Below are 24532 nucleotides of genomic sequence, written 5' to 3'. Positions count from 1 at the left end.
AATCCGCACACACAACTGCTCGTGTTCAGCAAAATACTTAGTGGTATGAGGTGGGCTTTGAACCAGTCCATGCTCCAAAGGAAGACACACCTTTTGCTATTTCACCCGTCTATTCTCGTAAGGAATGTGAATAATTCTTTCAGACATGGCTCATGATGACAGGGGCCACTCTCATTTCACCCTCAGAGGCAGACAAGAGGACTGCAAAGGACTCAGGTGTCGTCCCTGCTGACTGAAGAGGACTCCCATATCCCCTCGAACCCAAAGACACAGCAAAAGTAGCCTTCTCTTTGAAGAGGACACAACTTTTTCAAAATACACAGCTAAAACGGTCCCCACTTTAAGTGCTTTAGCACTTAAAACGGGGACCGTTTTAGCTGTGTATTCTGAAAAACATGTCTAGCATTCAAAGCACGGACAGTTTTAGCTGTGTATTTTCAAAAAGTTGTCTCTACCTGCCGTAGCTCATGAAGTCAAAACGAGTGAGCTGTGTCCCCTTGATTTGAGCATTCTTTTAGTAAGAAAGGATTAAGTTCAATTTGAATTTTGGAAAACTGCTTCTCATCTTGTCAATCAGCTGTCAGTTTTGTGTGTTAATTTCTAGGAGAGGTAATAGAGTCAATCCAAAACCAAAGGTGTATTCAAGTCCAGATTGACAAGTCAAACCAAGAAAGCAGGCACTGAGCTGGCAGAGGGATCTTTTCCCAGTGGGCGTTAAGGCCCACCTAAATCCCTGTGAAGGAATCGGGAATCAGAGACAGAAAGGGACTCGCCTAAGGCTTGTCACATGAAAGTGCCTGGCAGACTGACTGGCAGAGGGCTGGAAATCAAATCCAAATCTTCGGACGTGTAATTTCACAGGGTGCACCGCCTCCCCCAGGCCCAATGTGACACTTCAATGGCTTAACGAGGGCTTGACGGGATGGATGTCAACATGAAAAGACATTCGATTCCATCGGACATGTCTTTGGCCCATTGTCTCTAAGGAGAATGTGCCTCGTTCAAATTCTCACTTTGCTTCTCACCTGAGAGATGTGACCTCAGTGGTCAATGGGAAATGAGCTGGTTTCAGTCACCAACCTCTAACTCATCACCAAGAACATTTCCTTCAACCATACATGGATTGTGTTTTCAGGAGTGCTGGGCTTCATCCACAGTTGTGAGTAACATGCTAAAAGAGGAAAAAAGATTTGATGCTCAGGAATGGAGACAGAAATACAGACACACACACACAGACACACACACACACACACACACACACGACACAAAAATCACCCAAACACAGGCCACACACACAACTGCTCGTGTTCAGCAAAATACTTAGTGGTATGAGGTGGGCTTTGAACCCGTCCATGCTCCAAAGGAAGACACACCTTTTTCTATTTCACCCGTCTATTCTCGTAGGGAATGTGAATAATTCTTTCAGACATGGCTCATGATGACAGGGACCACTCTCATTTAACCCTCAGAGGCAGACAAGAGGACTGCAAAGGACTCAGGTGTCGTCCCTGCTGACTGAAGAGGACTCCCATTTCCCCTCGAACCCAAAGACACAGCAAAAGTAGCTTTCTCTTTGAAGAGCACACAACTTTTTCAAAATACACAGCTAAAACGGTCCCCGCTTTAAGTGCTTTAGCCAAGAAAGCAGGCGCTGAGCTGGCAGAGGGATCTTTTCCCAGTGGGCGTTAAGGCCCACATAAATCCCTGTGAAGGAATCGGGAATCAGAGACAGAAAGGGACTCGCCTAAGGCTTGTCACATGAAAGTGCCTGGCAGACTGACTGGCAGAGGGCTGGAAATCAAATCCAAATCTTCGGACGTGTAATTTCACAGGGTGCACCGTCTCCCCCAGGCCCAATGTGACACTTCAATGGCTTAACGAGGGCTTGACGGGATGGATGTCAACATGAAAAGACATTCGATTCCATCGGACTTGTCTTTGGCCCATTGTCTCTGAGGAGAATGTGCCTGGTTCAAATTCTCACTTTGCTTCTCACCTGAGAGATGTGACCTCAGTGGTCAATGGGAAATGAGCTGGTCTCAATCACCAACCTCTCTCTCATCACCAAGAAAATTTCCTTCAACCATACATGGATTGTGTTTTCAGGAGTGCTGGGCTTCATCCACAGTTGTGAGTAACATGCTAAAAGAGGAAAAAAAATTTGCTGCTCAGGAATGGAGACAGAAATACAGACACACACACACACACACACACACACACACACACACACGACACAAAAATCACCCAAACACAGGCCGCACACACAACTGCTCGTGTTCAGCAAAATACTTAGTGGTATGAGGTGGGCTTTGAACCTGTCCATGCTCCAAAGGAAGACACACCTTTTGCTATTTCACCGTCTATTCTCGTAGGGAATGTGAATAATTCTTTCAGACATGGCTCATGATGACAGGGACCACTCTCATTTCACCCTCAGAGGCAGACAAGAGGACTGCAAAGGACTCAGGTGTCGTCCCTGCTGACTGAAGAGGACTCCCATTTCCCCTCGAACCCAAAGACACAGCAAAAGTAGCTTTCTCTTTGAAGAGCACACAACTTTTTAAAAATACACAGCTAAAACGGTCCCCGCTTTAAGTGCTTTAGCACTTAAAGCGGGGACCGTTTTAGCTGTGTATTCTGAAAAACATGTCTAGCATTCAAAGCACGGACAGTTTTAGCTGTGTATTTTCAAAAAGTTGTCTCTACCTGCCATAGCTCATGAAGTCAAAACGAGTGAGCTGTGTCCCCTTGATTTGAGCATTCTTTTAGTAAGAAAGGATTAAGTTCAATTTGAATTTTGGAAAACTGCTTCTCATCTTGTCAATCAGCTGTCAGTTTTGTGTGTTAATTTCTAGGAGAGGTAATAGAGTCAATCCAAAACCAAAGGTGTATTCAAGTCCAGATTGACAAGTCAAACCAAGAAAGCAGGCACTGAGCTGGCAGAGGGATTTTTTCCCAGTGGGCGTTAAGGCCCACCTAAATCCCTGTGAAGGAATCGGGAATCAGAGACAGAAAGGGACTCGCCTAAGGCTTGTCACATGAAAGTGCCTGGCAGACTGACTGGCAGAGGGCTGGAAATCAAATCCAAATCTTCGGACGTGTAATTTCACAGGGTGCACCGCCTCCCCCAGGCCCAATGTGACACTTCAATGGCTTAACGAGGGCTTGACGGGATGGATGTCAACATGAAAAGACATTCGATTCCATCGGACCTGTCTTTGGCCCATTGTCTCTAAGGAGAATGTGCCTGGTTCAAATTCTCACTTTGCTTCTCACCTGAGAGATGTGACCTCAGTGGTCAATGGGAAATGAGCTGGTTTCAGTAACCAACCTCTCACTCATCACCAAGAAAATTTCCTTCAACCATACATGGATTGTGTTTTCAGGAGTGCTGGGCTTCATCCACAGTTGTGAGTAACATGCTAAAAGAGGAAAAAAGATTTGCTGCTCAGGAATGGAGACAGAAATACAGACACACACACACAGACACACACACACACACACACACACACACGACACAAAAATCACCCAAACACAGGCCACACACACAACTGCTCGTGTTCAGCAAAATACTTAGTGGTATGAGGTGGGCTTTGAACCCGTCCTTGCTCCAAAGGAAGACACACCTTTTGCTATTTCACCCGTCTATTCTCGTAGGGAATGTGAATAATTCTTTCAGACATGGCTCATGATGACAGGGACCACTCTAATTTCACCCTCAGAGGCAGACAAGAGGACTGCAAAGGACTCAGGTTTCGTCCCTGCTGACTGAAGAGGACTCCCATTTCCTCTCAAACCCAGAGACACAGCAAAAGTAGCTTTCTCTTTGAAGAGCACACAACTTTTTCAAAATACACAGCTAAAACGGTGTCCGGTTTAAGTGCTTTAGCACTTAAAGTGCAGACCTTTTTAGCTGTGTATTCTGAAAAACATGTCTAGCATTCAAAGCACGGACAGTTTTAGCTGTGTATTTTCAAAAAGTTGTCTCTACCTGCCATAGCTCATGAAGTCAAAACGAGTGAGCTGTGTCCCCTTGATTTGAGCATTCTTTTAGTAAGAAAGGATTAAGTTCAATTTGAATTTTGGAAAACTGCTTCTCATCTTGTCAATCAGCTGTCAGTTTTTTGTGTTAATTTCTAGGAGAGGTAATAGAGTCAATCCAAAACCAAAGGTGTATTCAAGTCAAGATTGACAAGTCAAACCAAGAAAGCAGGCACTGAGCTGGCAGAGGGATCTTTTCCCAGTGGGCGTTAAGGCCCACATAAATCCCTGTGAAGGAATCGGGAATCAGAGACAGAAAGGGACTCGTCTAAGGCTTGTCACATGAAAGTGCATGGCAGACTGACTGGCAGAGGGCTGGAAATCAAATCCAAATCTTCGGACGTGTAATTTCACAGGGGGCACCGCCTTCCCCAGGCCCAATATGACACTTCAATGGCTTAACGAGGGCATGACGGGATGGATGTCAACATGAAAAGGCATTCGATTCCATCGGACCTGTCTTTGGCCCTTTGTCTCTAAGGAGAATGTGCCTGGTTCAAATTCTCACTTTGCTTCTCACCTGAGAGATGTGACCTCAGTGGTCAATGGGAAATGAGCTGGTTTCAGTCACCAACCTCTCACTCATCACCAAGAAAATTTCCTTCAACCATACATGGATTGTGTTTTCAGGAGTGCTTTGCTTCATCCACAGTCGTGAGTAACATGCTAAAAGAGGAAATAAGATTTGCTGCCCAGGAATGGAGACAGAAATACAGACACACACACACAGACACACACACACACACATAAATGACACAAAAATCACCCAAACACAGGCCGCACACACAACTGCTCGTGTTCAGCAAAATACTTAGTGGTATGAGGTGGGCTTTGAGCCCGTCCATGCTCCAAAGGAAGACACACCTTTTGCTATTTCACCCGTCTATTCTCGTAGGGAATGTGAATAATTCTTTCAGACATGGCTCATGATGACAGGGACCACTCTCATTTCACCCTCAGAGGCAGACAGGAGGACTGCAAAGGACTCAGGTGTCATCCCTGCTGAGTGAAGAGGACTCCCATTTCCCCTCGAACCCAAAGACACAGCAAAACTAGCTTTCTCTTTGAAGAGCACACAACTTTTTCAAAATACACAGCTAAAACGGTCCCCGCTTTAACTGCTTTAGCACTTAAAGCGGGGACCGTTTCAGCTGTGTATTCTGAAAAACATGTCTAGCATTCAAAGCACGGACAGTTTTAGCTGTGTATTTTCAAAAAGTTGTCTCTACCTGCCATAGCTCATGAAGTCAAAACGAGTGAGCTGTGTCCCCTTGATTTGAGCATTCTTTTAGTAAGAAAGGATTAAGTTCAATTTGAATTTTGGAAAACTGCTTCTCATCTTGTCAATCAGCTGTCAGTTTTGTTTGTTAATTTCTAGGAGAGGTAATAGAGTCAATCCAAAACCAAAGGTGTATTCAAGTCCAGATTGACAAGTCAAACCAAGAAAGCAGGCACTGAGCTGGCAGAGGGATCTTTTCCCAGTGGGCGTTAAGGCCCACATAAATCCCTGTGAAGGAATCGGGAATCAGAGACAGAAAGGGACTCGCCTAAGGCTTGTCACATGAAAGTGCCTGGCAGCCTGACTGACAAAGGGCTGGAAATCAAATCCAAACCTTCGGACGTGTAATTTCACAGGGTGCACCGCCTCCCCCAGGCCCAATGTGACACTTCAATGGCTTAACGAGTGCTTGACGGGATGGATGTCAACATGAAAAGACATTCGATTCCATCGGACCTGTCTTTGGCCCATTGTCTCTAAGGAGAATGTGCCTGGTTCAAATTCTCACTTTGCTTCTCACCTGAGAGATGTGACCTCAGTGGTCAATGGGAAATGAGCTGGTTTCAGTCACCAACCTCTCACTCATCACCAAGAAAATTTCCTTCAACCATACATGGATTGTGTTTTCAAGAGTGCTGGGCTTCATCCACAGTTGTGAGTAACATGCTAAAAGAGGAAAAAAGATTTGCTGCTCAGGAATGGAGACAGAAATACAGACACACACACACAGACACACACACACACACACACACACGACACAAAAATCACCCAAACCCAGGCCGCACACACAACTGCTCGTGTTCACCAAAATACTTAGTGGTATGAGGTGGGCTTTGAACCCGTCCATGCTCCAAAGGAAGACACTCCTTTTGCTATTTCAGCCGTCTACTCTCATAGGGAATGTGAATAATTCTTTCAGACATGGCTCATGATGACAGGGACCACTCTCATTTCACCCTCAGAGGCAGACAAGAGGACTGCAAAGGACTCAGGTGTCGTCCCTGCTGACTGAAGAGGACTCCCATTTCCCCTCGAACCCAAAGACACAGCAAAAGTAGCTTTCTCTTTGAAGAGCACACAACTTTTTCAGAATACACAGCTAAGACGGTCCCCGCTTTAAGGTCTTTAGCACTTAAAGCGGGGACAGTTTTAGCTGTGTATTCGGAAAAACATGTCTAGCATTTAAAGCACGGACAGTTTTAGCTGTGTATTTTCAAAAAGTTGTCTCTACCTGCCATAGCTCATGAAGTCAAAACGAGTGAGCTGTGTCCCCTTGATTTGAGCATTCTTTTAGTAAGAAAGGATTAAGTTCAATTTGAATTTTGGAAAACTGCTTCTCATCTTGTCAATCAGCTGTCAGTTTTTTGTGTTAATTTCTAGGAGAGGTAATAGAGTCAATCCAAAACCAAAGGTGTATTCAAGTCAAGATTGACAAGTCAAACCAAGAAAGCAGGCACTGAGCTGGCAGAGGGATCTTTTCCCAGTGGGCGTTAAGGCCCACATAAATCCCTGTGAAGGAATCGGGAATCAGAGACAGAAAGGGACTCGTCTAAGGCTTGTCACATGAAAGTGCCTGGCAGACTGACTGGCAGAGGGCTGGAAATCAAATCCAAATCTTCGGACGTGTAATTTCACAGGGGGCACCGCCTTCCCCAGGCCCAATATGACACTTCAATGGCTTAACGAGGGCATGACGGGATGGATGTCAACATGAAAAGGCATTCGATTCCATCGGACCTGTCTTTGGCCCTTTGTCTCTAAGGAGAATGTGCCTGGTTCAATTTCTCACTTTGCTTCTCACCTGAGAGATGTGACCTCAGTGGTCAATGGGAAATGAGCTGGTTTCAGTCACCAACCTCTCACTCATCACCAAGAAAATTTTCTTCAACCATACATGGATTGTGTTTTCAGGAGTGCTTTGCTTCATCCACAGTCGTGAGTAACATGCTAAAAGAGGAAATAAGATTTGCTGCCCAGGAATGGAGACAGAAATACAGACACACACACACAGACACACACACACACACATAAATGACACAAAAATCACCCAAACACAGGCCGCACACACAACTGCTCGTGTTCAGCAAAATACTTAGTGGTATGAGGTGGGCTTTGAGCCCGTCCATGCTCCAAAGGAAGACACACCTTTTGCTATTTCACCCATCTATTCTCGTAGGGAATGTGAATAATTCTTTCAGACATGGCTCATGATGACAGGGACCACTCTCATTTCACCCTCAGAGGCAGACAGGAGGACTGCAAAGGACTCAGGTGTCATCCCTGCTGAGTGAAGAGGACTCCCATTTCCCCTCGAACCCAAAGACACAGCAAAACTAGCTTTCTCTTTGAAGAGCACACAACTTTTTCAAAATACACAGCTAAAACGGTCCCCGCTTTAACTGCTTTAGCACTTAAAGCGGGGACCGTTTCAGCTGTGTATTCTGAAAAACATGTCTAGCATTCAAAGCACGGACAGTTTTAGCTGTGTATTTTCAAAAAGTTGTCTCTACCTGCCATAGCTCATGAAGTCAAAACGAGTGAGCTGTGTCCCCTTGATTTGAGCATTCTTTTAGTAAGAAAGGATTAAGTTCAATTTGAATTTTGGAAAACTGCTTCTCATCTTGTCAATCAGCTGTCAGTTTTGTTTGTTAATTTCTAGGAGAGGTAATAGAGTCAATCCAAAACCAAAGGTGTATTCAAGTCCAGATTGACAAGTCAAACCAAGAAAGCAGGCACTGAGCTGGCAGAGGGATCTTTTCCCAGTGGGCGTTAAGGCCCACATAAATCCCTGTGAAGGAATCGGGAATCAGAGACAGAAAGGGACTCGCCTAAGGCTTGTCACATGAAAGTGCCTGGCAGCCTGACTGACAAAGGGCTGGAAATCAAATCCAAACCTTCGGACGTGTAATTTCACAGGGTGCACCGCCTCCCCCAGGCCCAATGTGACACTTCAATGGCTTAACGAGTGCTTGACGGGATGGATGTCAACATGAAAAGACATTCGATTCCATCGGACCTGTCTTTGGCCCATTGTCTCTAAGGAGAATGTGCCTGGTTCAAATTCTCACTTTGCTTCTCACCTGAGAGATGTGACCTCAGTGGTCAATGGGAAATGAGCTGGTTTCAGTCACCAACCTCTCACTCATCACCAAGAAAATTTCCTTCAACCATACATGGATTGTGTTTTCAAGAGTGCTGGGCTTCATCCACAGTTGTGAGTAACATGCTAAAAGAGGAAAAAAGATTTGCTGCTCAGGAATGGAGACAGAAATACAGACACACACACACAGACACACACACACACACACACACACGACACAAAAATCACCCAAACACAGGCCGCACACACAACTGCTCGTGTTCACCAAAATACTTAGTGGTATGAGGTGGGCTTTGAACCCGTCCATGCTCCAAAGGAAGACACTCCTTTTGCTATTTCAGCCGTCTACTCTCATAGGGAATGTGAATAATTCTTTCAGACATGGCTCATGATGACAGGGACCACTCTCATTTCACCCTCAGAGGCAGACAAGAGGACTGCAAAGGACTCAGGTGTCGTCCCTGCTGACTGAAGAGGACTCCCATTTCCCCTCGAACCCAAAGACACAGCAAAAGTAGCTTTCTCTTTGAAGAGCACACAACTTTTTCAAAATACACAGCTAAGACGGTCCCCGCTTTAAGGTCTTTAGCACTTAAAGCGGGGACAGTTTTAGCTGTGTATTCGGAAAAACATGTCTAGCATTTAAAGCACGGACAGTTTTAGCTGTGTATTTTCAAAAAGTTGTCTCTACCTGCCATAGCTCATGAAGTCAAAACGAGTGAGCTGTGTCCCCTTGATTTGAGCATTCTTTTAGTAAGAAAGGATTAAGTTCAATTTGAATTTTAGAAAACTGCTTCTCATCTTGTCAATCAGCTGTCAGTTTTGTGTGTTAATTTCTAGGAGAGGTAATAGAGTCAATCCAAAACCAAAGGTGTATTCAAGTCCAGATTGACAAGTCAAACCAAGAAAGCAGGCACTGAGCTGGCAGAGGGATCTTTTCCCAGTGGGCGTTAAGGCCCACATAAATCCCTGTGAAGGAATCGGGAATCAGAGACAGAAAGGGACTCGCCTAAGGCTTGTCACATGAAAGTGCCTGGCAGACTGACTGGCAGAGGGCAGGAAATCAAATCCAAATCTTCGGACGTGTAATTTCACAGGGTGCACCGCCTCCCCCAGGACCAATGTGACACTTCAATGGCTTAACGAGGGCTTGACGGGATGGATGTCAACATGAAAAGACATTCGATTCCATCGGACCTGTCTTTGGCCCATTGTCTCTATGGAGAATGTGCCTGCTTCAAATTCTCACTTTGCTTCTCACCTGAGAGATGTGACCTCAGTGGTCAATGGGAAATGAGCTGGTTTCAGTCACCAACCTCTCACTCATCACCAAGAACATTTCCTTCAACCATACAAGGATTGTGTTTTCAGGAGTGCTGGGCTTCATCCACAGTTGTGAGTAACATGCTAAAAGAGGAAAAAAGATTTGCTGCTCAGGAATGGAGACAGAAATACAGACACACACACACACAGACACACACACACACACACACACACACAAACACACATTACACAAAAATCAACCAAACACAGGCCGCACACACAACTGCTCGTGTTCAGCAAAATACTTAGTGGTATGATGTGGGCTTTGAACCCATCCATGCTCCAAAGGAAGACACACCTTTTGCTATTTCACCCGTCTATTCTCGTAGGGAATGTGAATAATTCTTTCAGACATGGCTCATGATGACAGGGACCACTCTCATTTCACGCTCAGAGGCAGACAAGAGGACTGCAAAGGATTCAGGTGTCGTCCCTGCTGACTGAAGAGGACGCCCATTTCCCCTCGAACCCAAAGACACAGCAAAAGTAGCTTTCTCTTTGAAGAGCACACAACTTTTTCAAAATACACAGCTAAAACGTTCCCCGCTTTAGCTGTGTATTCTGAAAAACATGTCTAGCATTCAAAGCACGGACAGTTTTAGCTGTGTATTTCCAAAAAGTTGTCTCTACCTGCCATAGCTCATGAAGTCAAAACGAGTGAGCTGTGTCCCCTTGATTTGAGCGTTCTTTTAGTAAGAAAGGATTAAGTTCAATTTGAATTTTGGAAATCTGCTTCTCATCTTGTCAATCAGCTGTCAGTTTTGTGTGTTAATTTCTAGGAGAGGTAATAGAGTCAATCAAAAACCAAAGGTGTATTCAAGTCCAGATTGACAAGTCAAACCAAGAAAGCAGGCACTGAGCTGGCAGAGGGATCTTTTCCCAGTGGGCGTTAAGGCCCACATAAATCCCTGTGAAGGAATCGGGAATCAGAGACAGAAAGGGACTCGCCTAAGGCTTGTCACATGAAAGTGCCTGGCAGACTGACTGGCAGAGGGCTGGAAATCAAATCCAAATCTTCGGACGTGTAATTTCACAGGGTGCACCGCCTCCCCCAGGCCCAATGTGACACTTCAATGGCTTAACGAGGGCTTGACGGGACGGATGTCAACATGAAAAGACATTCGATTCCATCGGACCTGTCTTTGGCCCATTGTCTCTAAGGAGAATGTGCCTGGTTCAAATTCTCACTTTGCTTCTCACCTGAGAGATGTGACCTCAGTGGTCAATGGGAAATGAGCTGGTTTCAGTCACCAACCTCTCACTCATCACCAAGAAAATTTCCTTCAACCATATATGGATTGTGTTTTCAGGAGTGCTGGGCTTCATCCACAGTTGTGAGTAACATGCTAAAAGAGGAAAAAAGATTTGCTGCTCAGGAATGGAGACAGAAATACAGACACACACACACAGACCCACACACACACACACACACACACACACACGACACAAAAATCACCCAAACACAGGCCGCACACACAACTGCTCGTGTTCACCAAAATACTTAGTGGTATGAGGTGGGCTTTGAACCCGTCCATGCTCCAAAGGAAGACACTCCTTTTGCTATTTCAGCCGTCTATTCTCGTAGGGAATGTGAATAATTCTTTCAGACATGGCTCATGATGACAGGGACCACTCTCATTTCACCCTCAGAGGCAGACAAGAGGACTGCAAAGGACTCAGGTGTCGTCCCTGCTGACTGAAGAGGACTCCCATTTCCCCTCGAACCCAAAGACACAGCAAAAGTAGCTTTCTCTTTGAAGAGCACACAACTTTTTCAGAATACACAGCTAAGACGGTCCCCGCTTTAAGGTCTTTAGCAGTTAAAGCGGGGACAGTTTTAGCTGTGTATTCGGAAAAACAGGTCTAGCATTCAAAGCACGGACAGTTTTAGCTGTGTATTTTCAAAAAGTTGTCTCTACCTGCCATAGCTCATGAAGTCAAAACGAGTGAGCTGTGTCCCCTTGATTTTAGCATTCTTTTAGTAAGAAAGGATTAAGTTCAATTTGAATTTTGGAAAACTGCTTCTCATCTTGTCAATCAGCTGTCAGTTTTGTTTGTTAATTTCTAGGAGAGGTAATAGAGTCAATCCAAAACCAAAGGTGTATTCAAGTCCAGATTGACAAGTCAAACCAAGAAAGCAGGCACTGAGCTGGCAGAGGGATCTTTTCCCAGTGGGCGTTAAGGCCCACATAAATCCCTGTGAAGGAATCGGGAATCAGAGACAGAAAGGGACTCGCCTAAGGCTTGTCACATGAAAGTGCCTGGCAGACTGACTGGCAGAGGGCAGGAAATCAAATCCAAATCTTCGGACGTGTAATTTCACAGGGTGCACCGCCTCCCCCAGGACCAATGTGACACTTCAATGGCTTAACGAGGGCTTGACGGGATGGATGTCAACATGAAAAGACATTCGATTCCATCGGACCTGTCTTTGGCCCATTGTCTCTATGGAGAATGTGCCTGCTTCAAATTCTCACTTTGCTTCTCACCTGAGAGATGTGACCTCAGTGGTCAATGGGAAATGAGCTGGTTTCAGTCACCAACCTCTCACTCATCACCAAGAACATTTCCTTCAACCATACAAGGATTGTGTTTTCAGGAGTGCTGGGCTTCATCCACAGTTGTGAGTAACATGCTAAAAGAGGAAAAAAGATTTGCTGCTCAGGAATGGAGACAGAAATACAGACACACACACACACAGACACACACACACACACACACACACAAACACACATTACACAAAAATCAACCAAACACAGGCCGCACACACAACTGCTCGTGTTCAGCAAAATACTTAGTGGTATGAGGTGGGCTTTGAACCCATCCATGCTCCAAAGGAAGACACACCTTTTGCTATTTCACCCGTCTATTCTCGTAGGGAATGTGAATAATTCTTTCAGACATGGCTCATGATGACAGGGACCACTCTCATTTCACGCTCAGAGGCAGACAAGAGGACTGCAAAGGATTCAGGTGTCGTCCCTGCTGACTGAAGAGGACGCCCATTTCCCCTCGAACCCAAAGACACAGCAAAAGTAGCTTTCTCTTTGAAGAGCACACAACTTTTTCAAAATACACAGCTAAAACGGTCCCCGCTTTAGCTGTGTATTCTGAAAAACATGTCTAGCATTCAAAGCACGGACAGTTTTAGCTGTGTATTTCCAAAAAGTTGTCTCTACCTGCCATAGCTCATGAAGTCAAAACGAGTGAGCTGTGTCCCCTTGATTTGAGCATTCTTTTAGTAAGAAAGGATTAAGTTCAATTTGAATTTTGGAAATCTGCTTCTCATCTTGTCAATCAGCTGTCAGTTTTGTGTGTTAATTTCTAGGAAAGGTAATAGAATCAATCCAAAACCAAAGGTGTATTCAAGTCCAGATTGACAAGTCAAACCAAGAAAGCAGGCACTGAGCTGGCAGAGGGATCTTTTCCCAGTGGGCGTTAAGGCCCACATAAATCCCTGTGAAGGAATCGGGAATCAGAGACAGAAAGGGACTCGCCTAAGGCTTGTCACATGAAAGTGCCTGGCAGACTGACTGGCAGAGGGCTGGAAATCAAATCCAAATCTTCGGACGTGTAATTTCACAGGGTGCACCGCCTCCCCCAGGCCCAATGTGACACTTCAATGGCTTAACGAGGGCTTGACGGGACGGATGTCAACATGAAAAGACATTCGATTCCATCGGACCTGTCTTTGGCCCATTGTCTCTAAGGAGAATGTGCCTGGTTCAAATTCTCACTTTGCTTCTCACCTGAGAGATGTGACCTCAGTGGTCAATGGGAAATGAGCTGGTTTCAGTCACCAACCTCTCACTCATCACCAAGAAAATTTCCTTCAACCATATATGGATTGTGTTTTCAGGAGTGCTGGGCTTCATCCACAGTTGTGAGTAACATGCTAAAAGAGGAAAAAAGATTTGCTGCTCAGGAATGGAGACAGAAATACAGACACACACACACAGACCCACACACACACACACACGACACAAAAATCACCCAAACACAGGCCGCACACACAACTGCTTGTGTTCATCAAAATACTTAGTGGTATGAGGTGGGCTTTGAACCCGTCCATGCTCCAAAGGAAGACACTCCTTTTGCTATTTCAGCCGTCTATTCTCGTAGGGAATGTGAATAATTCTTTCAGACATGGCTCATGATGACAGGGACCACTCTCATTTCACACTCAGAGGCAGACAAGAGGACTGCAAAGGACTCAGGTGTCGTCCCTGCTGACTGAAGAGGACTCCCATTTCCCCTCGAACCCAAAGACACAGCAAAAGTAGCTTTCTCTTTGAAGAGCACACAGCTTTTTCAAAATACACAGCTAAAACGGTCCCGCTGTAAGTGCTAAAGCACTTAAAACTGAAAAACATGGCTAGCATTCAAAGCACGGACAGTTTTAGCTGTGTATTTTCAAAAAGTTGTCTCTACCTGCCATAGCTCATGAAGTCAAAACGAGTGAGCTGTGTCCCCTTGATTTGAGCATTCTTTTAGTAAGAAAGGATTAAGTTCAATTTGAATTTTGGAAAACTGCTTCTCATCTTGTCAATCAGCTGTCAGTTTTGTGTGTTAATTTCTAGGAGAAGTAATAGAGTCAATCCAAAACCAAATGTTTATTCAAGTCCAGATTGACAAGTCAAACCAACAAAGCAGGCACTGAGCTGGCAGAGGGATCTTTTCCCAGTGGGCGTTAAGGCCCACATAAATCCCTGTGAAGGAATCGGGAATCAGAGACAGAAAGGGACTCGCCTAAGGCTTGTCACATGAAAGTGCCTGGCAGACTGACTGGCAGAGGGCTGGAAATCAAATACAAATCTTCGGACGTGTAATTTCACAGGGTGCACCACCTCCCCCAGGCCCAATGTGACACTTCAATGGCTTAACGAGGGCTTGACGGGACGGATGTCAACATGAAAAGACATTCGATTCCATCGGACCTGTCTTTGGCCCATTGTCTCTAAGGAGAATGTGCCTGGTTCAAATTCTCACTTTGCTTCTCACCTGAGAGATGTGACCTCAGTGGTCAATGGGAAATGAGCTGGTTTCAGTCACCAACCTCTCACTCATCACCAAGAAAATTTCCTTCAACCATACATGGATTGTGTTTTCAGGAGGGCTGGGCTTCATCCACAGTTGTGAGTAACATGCTAAAAGAGGAAAAAAGATTTGCTGCTCAGGAATGGAGACAGAAATACAGACACACACACACACACACACACACACACACACACACACACGACACAAAAATCACCCAAACACAGGCCGCACACACAACTGCTCGTGTTCAGCAAAATACTTATTGGTATGAGGTGGCCTTTGAACCCGTCCATGCTCCAAAGGAAGACACAACTTTTGATATTTCACCCGTCTATTCTCGTAGGGTATATGAATAATTCTTTCAGACATGGCTCATGATGACAGGGACCACTCTCATTTGACCCTCAGAGGCAGACAAGAGGACTGCAAAGGACTCAGGTGTCGTCCCTGCTGACTGAAGAGGACTCCAATTTCCCCTCGAACCCAAAGACACAGCAAAAGTAGCTTTCTCTTTGAAGAGCACTCAACTTTTTCAAAATACACAGTTAAAACGGTCCCCGCTTTAAGTGCTAAAGCACTTAAAGCGGGGACCGTTTTAGCTGTGTATTCGGAAAAACATGTCTAGCATTCGAAGCACGGACAGTTTTAGCTGTGTATTTTTAAAAAGTAGTCTCTGCCTGCCATAGCTCATGAAGTCAAAACGAGTGAGCTGTGTCCCCTTGATTTGAGCATTATTTTAGTAAGAAAGGATTAAGTTCAATTTGAATTTTGGATAACTGCTTCTCATCTTGTCAATCAGCTGTCAGATTTGTGTGTTAATTTCTAGGAGAGGTAATAGAGTCAATCCAAAACCAAAGGTGTATTCAAGTCCAGATTGACAAGTCAAACCAAGAAAGCAGGCACTGAGCTGGCAGAGGGATCTTTTCCCAGTGGGCGTTAAGGCCCACATAAATCCCTGTGAAGGAATCGGGAATCAGAGACAGAAAGGGACTCGCCTAAGGCTTGTCACAAGAAAGTGCCTGGCAGACTGACTGGCAGAGGGCAGGAAATCAAATCCAAATCTTCGGACGTGTAATTTCACAGGGTGCACCGCCTCCCCCAGGCCCAATGTGACACTTCAATGGCTTAACGAGGGCTTGACGGGATGGATGTCAACATGAAAAGACATTCGATTCCATCGGACCTGTCTTTCGCCCATTGTCTCTATGGAGAATGTGCCTGGTTCCAATTCTCACTTTGCTTCTCACCTGAGAGATGTGACCTCAGTGGTCAATGGGAAATGAGCTGGTTTCAGTCACCAACCTCTCACTCATCACCAAGAACATTTCCTTCAACCATACAAGGATTGTGTTTTCAGGAGTGCTGGGCTTCATCCACAGTTGTGAGTAACATGCTAAAAGAGGAAAAAAGATTTGCTGCTCAGGAATGGAGACAGAAATACAGACACACACACACACAGACACACACACACACACACACACACACACACAAACACACATGACACAAAAATCACCCAAACACAGGCCGCACACACAACTGCTCGTGTTCAGCAAAATACTTAGTGGTATGAGGTGGGCTTTGAACCCATCCATGCTCCAAAGGAAGACACACCTTTTGCTATTTCACCCGTCTATTCTCGTAGGGAATGTGAATAATTCTTTCAGACATGGCTCATGATGACAGGGACCACTCTCATTTCACGCTCAGAGGCAGACAAGAGGACTGCAAAGGACTCAGGTGTCGTCCCTGCTGACTAAAGAGGACTCCCATTTCCCCTCGAACCCAAAGACACAGCAAAAGTAGCTTTCTCTTTGAAGAGCACACAACTTTTTCAAAATACACAGCTAAAACGGTCCCCGCTTTAGCTGTGTATTCTGAAAAACATGTCTAGCATTCAAAGCACGGACAGTTTTAGCTGTGTATTTTCAAAAAGTTGTCTCTACCTGCCATAGCTCATGAAGTCAAAACGAGTGAGCTGTGTCCCCTTGATTTGAGCATTCTTTTAGTAAGAAAGGATTAAGTTCAATTTGAATTTTGGAAATCTGCTTCTCATCTTGTCAATCAGCTGTCAGTTTTGTGTGTTAATTTCTAGGAGAGGTAATAGAGTCAATCCAAACCAAAGGTGTATTCAAGTCCAGATTGACAAGTCAAACGAAGAAAGCAGGCACTGAGCTGGCAGAGGGATCTTTTCCCAGTGGGCGTTAAGGCCCACATAAATCCCTGTGAAGGAATCGGGAATCAGAGACAGAAAGGGACTCGCCTAAGGCTTGTCACATGAAAGTGCCTGGCAGACTGACTGGCAGAGGGCTGGAAATCAAATCCAAATCTTCGGACGTGTAATTTCACAGGGTGCACCGCCTCCCCCAGGCCCAATGTGGCACTTCAATGGCTTAACGAGGGCTTGACGGGACGGATGTCAACATGAAAAGACATTCGATTCCATCGGACCTGTCTTTGGCCCATTGTCTCTAAGGAGAATGTGCCTGGTTCAAATTCTCACTTTGCTTCTCACCTGAGAGATGTGACCTCAGTGGTCAATGGGAAATGAGCTGGTTTCCGTCACCAACCTCTCACTCATCACCAAGAAAATTTCCTTCAACCATACATGGATTGTGTGTTCAGGAGTGCTGGGCTTCATCCACAGTTGTGAGTAACATGCTAAAAGAGGAAAAAAGATTTGCTGCTCAGGAATGGAGACAGAAATACAGACACACACACACAGACCCACACACACACACACACACACACACACGACACAAACATCACCCAAACACAGGCCGCACACACAACTGCTCCTGTTCACCAAAATACTTAGTGGTATGAGGTGGGCTTTGAACCCGTCCATGCTCCAAAGGAAGACACTCCTTTTGCTATTTCAGCCGTCTATTCTCGTAGGGAATGTGAATAATTCTTTCAGACATGGCTCATGATGACAGGGACCACTCTCATTTCACCCTCAGAGGCAGACATGAGGACTGCAAAGGACTCAGGTGTCGTCCCTCCTGACTGAAGAGGACTCCCATTTCCCCTCGAACCCAAAGACACAGCAAAAGTAGCTTTCTCTTTGAAGAGCACACAACTTTTTCAGAATACACAGCTAAAACGGTCCCCGCTTTAAGTGCTAAAGCACTTAAAGCAGGGACAGTTTTAGCTGTGTATTCTGAAAAACATGTCTAGCATTCAAAGCACGGACAGTTTTAGCTGTGTATTTTCAAAAAGTTGTCTCTACCTGCCATAGCTCATGAAGTCAAAACGAGTGAGCTGTGTCCCCTTGATTTGAGCATTCTTTTAGTAAGAAAGGATTAAGTTCAATTTGAATTTTGGAAATCTGCTTCTCATCTTGTCAATCAGCTGTCAGTTTTGTGTGTTAATTTCTAGGAGAGGTAATAGAGTCAATCCAAAACCAAAGGTGTATTCAAGTCCAGATTGACAAGTCAAACCAAGAAAGAAGGCACTGAGCTGGCAGAGGGATCTTTTCCCAGTGGGCGTTAAGGCCCACATAAATCCCTGTGAAGGAATCGGGAATCAGAGACAGAAAGGGACTCGCCTAAGGCTTGTCACATGAAAGTGCCTGGCAGACTGACTGGCAGAGGGCTGGAAATCAAATCCAAATCTTCGGACGTGTAATTTCACAGGGTGCACCGCCTCCCCCAGGCCCAATGTGACACTTCAATGGCTTAACGAGGGCTTGACGGGATGGATGTCAACATGAAAAGACATTCGATTCCATCGGACCTGTCTTTGGCCCATTGTCTCTAAGGAGAATGTGCCTGGTTCAAATTCTCACTTTGCTTCTCACCTGAGAGATGTGACCTCAGTTGTCAATGGCAAATGAGCTGGTTTCAGTCACCAACCTCTCACTCATCACCAAGAAAATTTCCTTCAACCATACATGGATTGTGTTTTCAGGAGTGCTGGGCTTCATCCACAGTTGTGAGTAACATGTTAAAAGAGGAAAAAAGATTTGCTGCTCAGGAATGGAGACAGAAATACAGACACACAAACACAGACACACACAAACACACACACACACACGATACAAAAATCACCCAAACACAGGCCGCACACACAACTGCTCGTGTTCAGCAAAATGCTTAGTGGTATGAGGTGGGCATTGAACCCGTCCATGCTCCAAAGGAAGACACACCTTTTGCTATTTCACCCGTCTATTCTCGTAGGGAATGTGAATAATTCTTTCAGACATGGCTCATGATGACAGGGACCACTCTCATTTCACCCTCAGAGGCAGACAAGAGGACTGCAAAGGACTCAGGTGTCGTCCCTGCTGACTGAAGAGGACTCCCATTTCCCCTCGAACCCAAAGACACAGCAAAAGTAGCTTTCTCTTTGAAGAGCACACAACTTTTTCAAAATACACAGCTAAAACGGTCCCCGCTTTAAGTGCTTTAACACTTAAAGCGGGGACCGTTTTAGCTGTGTATTCTGAAAAACATGTCTAGCATTCAAAGCACGGACAGTTTTAGCTGTGTATTTTCAAAAAGTTGTCTCTACCTGCCATAGCTCATGAAGTCAAAACGAGTGAGCTGTGTCCCCTTGATTTGAGCATTTTTTTAGTAAGAAAGGATTAAGTTCAATTTGAATTTTGGAAAACTGCTTCTCATCTTGTCAATCAGCTGTCAGTTTTATGTGTTAATTTCTAGGAGAGGTAATAGAGTCAATCCAAAACCAAAGGTGTATTCAAGTCCAGGTTGACAAGTAAAACCAAGAAAGCAGGCAATGAGCTGGCAGAGGGATCTTTTCCCAGTGGGCGTTAAGGCTCACATAAATCCCTGTGAAGGAATCGGGAATCAGAGACAGAAAGGGACTCGCCTAAGGCTTGTCAAATGAAAGTGCCTGGCAGACTGACTGGCAGAGGGCTGGAAATCAAATCCAAATCTTCGGACGTGTAATTTCACAGGGTGCACCGCCTCCCCCAGGCCCAATGTGACACTTCAATGGCTTAACGAGGGCTTGACGGGATGGATGTCAACATGAAAAGACATTCGATTCCATCGGACCTGTCTTTGGCCCATTGTCTCTAAGGAGAATGTGCCTGGTTCAAATTCTCACTTTGCTTCTCACCTGAGAGATGTGACCTCAGTTGTCAATGGCAAATGAGCTGGTTTCAGTCACCAACCTCTCACTCATCACCAAGAAAATTTCCTTCAACCATACATGGATTGTGTTTTCAGGAGTGCTGGGCTTCATCCACAGTTGTGAGTAACATGTTAAAAGAGGAAAAAAGATTTGCTGCTCAGGAATGGAGACAGAAATACAGACACACAAACACAGACACACACAAACACACACACACACACGATACAAAAATCACCCAAACACAGGCCGCACACACAACTGCTCGTGTTCAGCAAAATGCTTAGTGGTATGAGGTGGGCATTGAACCCGTCCATGCTCCAAAGGAAGACACACCTTTTGCTATTTCACCCGTCTATTCTCGTAGGGAATGTGAATAATTCTTTCAGACATGGCTCATGATGACAGGGACCACTCTCATTTCACCCTCAGAGGCAGACAAGAGGACTGCAAAGGACTCAGGTGTCGTCCCTGCTGACTGAAGAGGACTCCCATTTCCCCTCGAACCCAAAGACACAGCAAAAGTAGCTTTCTCTTTGAAGAGCACACAACTTTTTCAAAATACACAGCTAAAACGGTCCCCGCTTTAAGTGCTTTAACACTTAAAGCGGGGACCGTTTTAGCTGTGTATTCTGAAAAACATGTCTAGCATTCAAAGCACGGACAGTTTTAGCTGTGTATTTTCAAAAAGTTGTCTCTACCTGCCATAGCTCATGAAGTCAAAACGAGTGAGCTGTGTCCCCTTGATTTGAGCATTTTTTTAGTAAGAAAGGATTAAGTTCAATTTGAATTTTGGAAAACTGCTTCTCATCTTGTCAATCAGCTGTCAGTTTTATGTGTTAATTTCTAGGAGAGGTAATAGAGTCAATCCAAAACCAAAGGTGTATTCAAGTCCAGGTTGACAAGTAAAACCAAGAAAGCAGGCAATGAGCTGGCAGAGGGATCTTTTCCCAGTGGGCGTTAAGGCTCACATAAATCCCTGTGAAGGAATCGGGAATCAGAGACAGAAAGGGACTCGCCTAAGGCTTGTCAAATGAAAGTGCCTGGCAGACTGACTGGCAGAGGGCTGGAAATCAAATCCAAATCTTCGGACGTGTAATTTCACAGGGTGCACCGCCTCCCCCAGGCCCAATGTGACACTTCAATGGCTTAACGAGGGCTTGACGGGATGGATGTCAACATGAAAAGACATTCGATTCCATCGGACCTGTCTTTGGCCCATTGTCTCTAAGGAGAATGTGCCTGGTTCAAATTCTCACTTTGCTTCTCCCCTGAGAGATGTGACCTCAGTGGTCAATGGGAAATGAGCTGGTTTCAGTCACCAACCTCTCACTCATCACCAAGAAAATTTCCTTCAACCATACATGGATTGTGTTTTCAGGAGTGCTGGGCTTCATCCACAGTTGTGAGTAACATGCTAAAAGAGGAAAAAAGATTTGCTGCTCAGGAATGGAGACAGAAATACAGACACACACACACAGACACACACACACACACACACACACACACACACGACACAAAAATCACCCAAACACAGGCAGCACACACAACTGCTCGTGTTCAGCAAAATACTTAGTGGTATGAGGTGGGCTTTGAACCCGTCCATGCTCCAAAGGAAGACACACATTTTGCTATTTCACCCGTCTATTCTCGTAGGGAATGTGAATAATTCTTTCAGACATGGCTCATGATGACAGGGACCACACTCATTTCACCCTCAGAGGAAGACAAGAGGACTGCAAAGTACTCAGGTGTCGTCCCTGCTGACTGAAGAGGACTCCCATTTCCCCTCGAACACAAAGACACAGCAAAAGTAGCTTTCTCTTTGAAGAGCAAACAACTTTTTCAAAATACACAGCTAAAACGGTCCCGCTTTAAGTCCTAAAGCACTTAAAACTGAAAAACATGTCTAGCATTCAAAGCACGGACAGTTTTAGCTGTGTATTTTCAAAAAGTTGTCTCTACCTGCCATAGCTCATGAAGTCAAAACGAGTGAGCTGTGTCCCCTTGATTTGAGCATTCTTTTTGTAAGAAAGGATTAAGTTCAATTTGAATTTTGGAAAACTGCTTCTCATCTTGTCAATCAGCTGTCAGTTTTGTGTGTTAATTTCTAGGAGAGGTAATAGAGTCAATCCAAAACCAAAGGTGTATTCAAGTCCAGGTTGACAAGTCAAACCAAGAAAGCAGGCACTGAGCTGGCAGAGGGATCTTTTCCCAGTGGGCGTTAAGGCTCACATAAATCCCTGTGAAGGAATCGGGAATCAGAGACAGAAAGGGACTCGCCTAAGGCTTGTCACATGAAAGTGCCTGGCAGACTGACTGGCAGAGGGCTGGAAATCAAATCCAAATCTTCGGACGTGTAATTTCACAGGGGGCACCGCCTCCCCCAGGCCCAATGTGACACTTCAATGGTTTAACGAGGGCTTGACGGGATGGATGTCAACATGAAAAGACATTCGATTCCATCGGACCTGTCTTTGGCCCATTGTCTCTAAGGAGAATTTGCCTGGTTCAAATTCTCACTTTGCTTCTCACCTGAGAGATGTGACCTCAGTGGTCAATGGGAAATGAGCTGGTTTCAGTCACCAACCTCTCACTCATCACCAAGAAAATTTCCTTCAACCATACATGGATTGTGTTTTCAGGAGTGCTGGGCTTCATCCACAGTTGTGAGTAACATGCTAAAAGAGGAAAAAAGATTTGCTGCTCAGGAATGGAGACAGAAATACAGACACACACACACAGACACACACACACAGACACACACACACACACACATGACACAAAAATCACCCAAACACAGGCCGCACACACAACTGCGCGTGTTCAGCAAAATACTTAGTGGTATGAGGTGGGCTTTGAACCCGTCCATGCTCCAAAGGAAGACACACCTTTTGCTATTTCACCCGTCTATTCTCGTAGGGAATGTGAATAATTCTTTCAGACATGGCTCATGATGACAGGGACCACTCTCATTTCACCCTCAGAGGCAGACAAGAGGACTGCAAAGGACTCAGGTGTCGTCCCTGCTGACTGAAGAGGACTCCCATTTCCCCTCGAACCCAAAGACACAGCAAAAGTAGCTTTCTCTTTGAAGACCACACAACTTTTTCAAAATACACAGCTAAGACGGTCCCCGCTTTAAGGTCTTTAGCACTTAAAGCGGGGAGTGTTTTAGCTGTGTATTCGGAAAAACATGTCTAGCATTCAAAGCACGGACAGTTTTAGCTGTGTATTTTCAAAAAGTTGTCTCTACCTGCCATAGCTCATGAAGTCAAAACGAGTGAGCTGTGTCCCCTTGATTTGAGCATTCTTTTATTCAGAAAGGATTAAGTTCAATTTGAATTTTGGAAAACTGCTTCTCATCTTGTCAATCAGCTGTCAGTTTTTTGTGTTAATTTCTAGGAGAGGTAATAGAGTCAATCCAAAACCAAAGGTGTATTCAAGTCCAGATTGACAAGTCAAACCAAGAAAGCAGGCACTGAGCTGGCAGAGGGATCTTTTCCCAGTGGGCGTTAAGGCCCACATAAATCCCTGTGAAGGAATCGGGAATCAGAGACAGAAAGGGACTCGTCTAAGGCTTGTCACATGAAAGTGCCTGGCAGACTGACTGGCAGAGGGCTGGAAATCAAATCCAAATCTTCGGACGTGTAATTTCACAGAGTGCACCGCGTCCCCCAGGCCCAATGTGACACTTCAATGGCTTAACGAGGGCTTTACGGGATGGATATCAACATGAAAAGACATTCGATTCAATCGGACCTGTCTTTGGCCCATTGTCTCTAAGGAGAATGTGCCTGGTTCAAATTCTCACTTTGCTTCTCCCCTGAGAGATGTGACCTCAGTGGTCAATGGGAAATGAGCTGGTTTCAGTCACCAACCTCTCACTCATCACCAAGAAAATTTCCTTCAACCATACATGGATTGTGTTTTCAGGAGTGCTGGGCTTCATCCACAGTTGTGAGTAACATGCTAAAAGAGGAAAAAAGATTTGCTGCTCAGGAATGGAGACAGAAATACAGACACACACACACAGACACACACACACACACACACACACACACACACACGACACAAAAATCACCCAAACACAGGCAGCACACACAACTGCTCGTGTTCAGCAAAATACTTAGTGGTATGAGGTGGGCTTTGAACCCGTCCATGCTCCAAAGGAAGACACACCTTTTGCTATTTCACCCGTCTATTCTCGTAGGGAATGTGAATAATTCTTTCAGACATGGCTCATGATGACAGGGACCACACTCATTTCACCCTCAGAGGAAGACAAGAGGACTGCAAAGTACTCAGGTGTCGTCCCTGCTGACTGAAGAGGACTCCCATTTCCCCTCGAACACAAAGACACAGCAAAAGTAGCTTTCTCTTTGAAGAGCAAACAACTTTTTCAAAATACACAGCTAAAACGGTCCCGCTTTAAGTCCTAAAGCACTTAAAACTGAAAAACATGTCTAGCATTCAAAGCACGGACAGTTTTAGCTGTGTATTTTCAAAAAGTTGTCTCTACCTGCCATAGCTCATGAAGTCAAAACGAGTGAGCTGTGTCCCCTTGATTTGAGCATTCTTTTTGTAAGAAAGGATTAAGTTCAATTTGAATTTTGGAAAACTGCTTCTCATCTTGTCAATCAGCTGTCAGTTTTGTG

Source organism: Saimiri boliviensis, chromosome 5 (genome assembly GCF_048565385.1).
Source record: "Saimiri boliviensis isolate mSaiBol1 chromosome 5, mSaiBol1.pri, whole genome shotgun sequence".
In the NCBI taxonomy this organism is placed as follows: domain Eukaryota; kingdom Metazoa; phylum Chordata; class Mammalia; order Primates; family Cebidae; genus Saimiri; species Saimiri boliviensis.
This window is presented reverse-complemented; position numbering follows the sequence as displayed.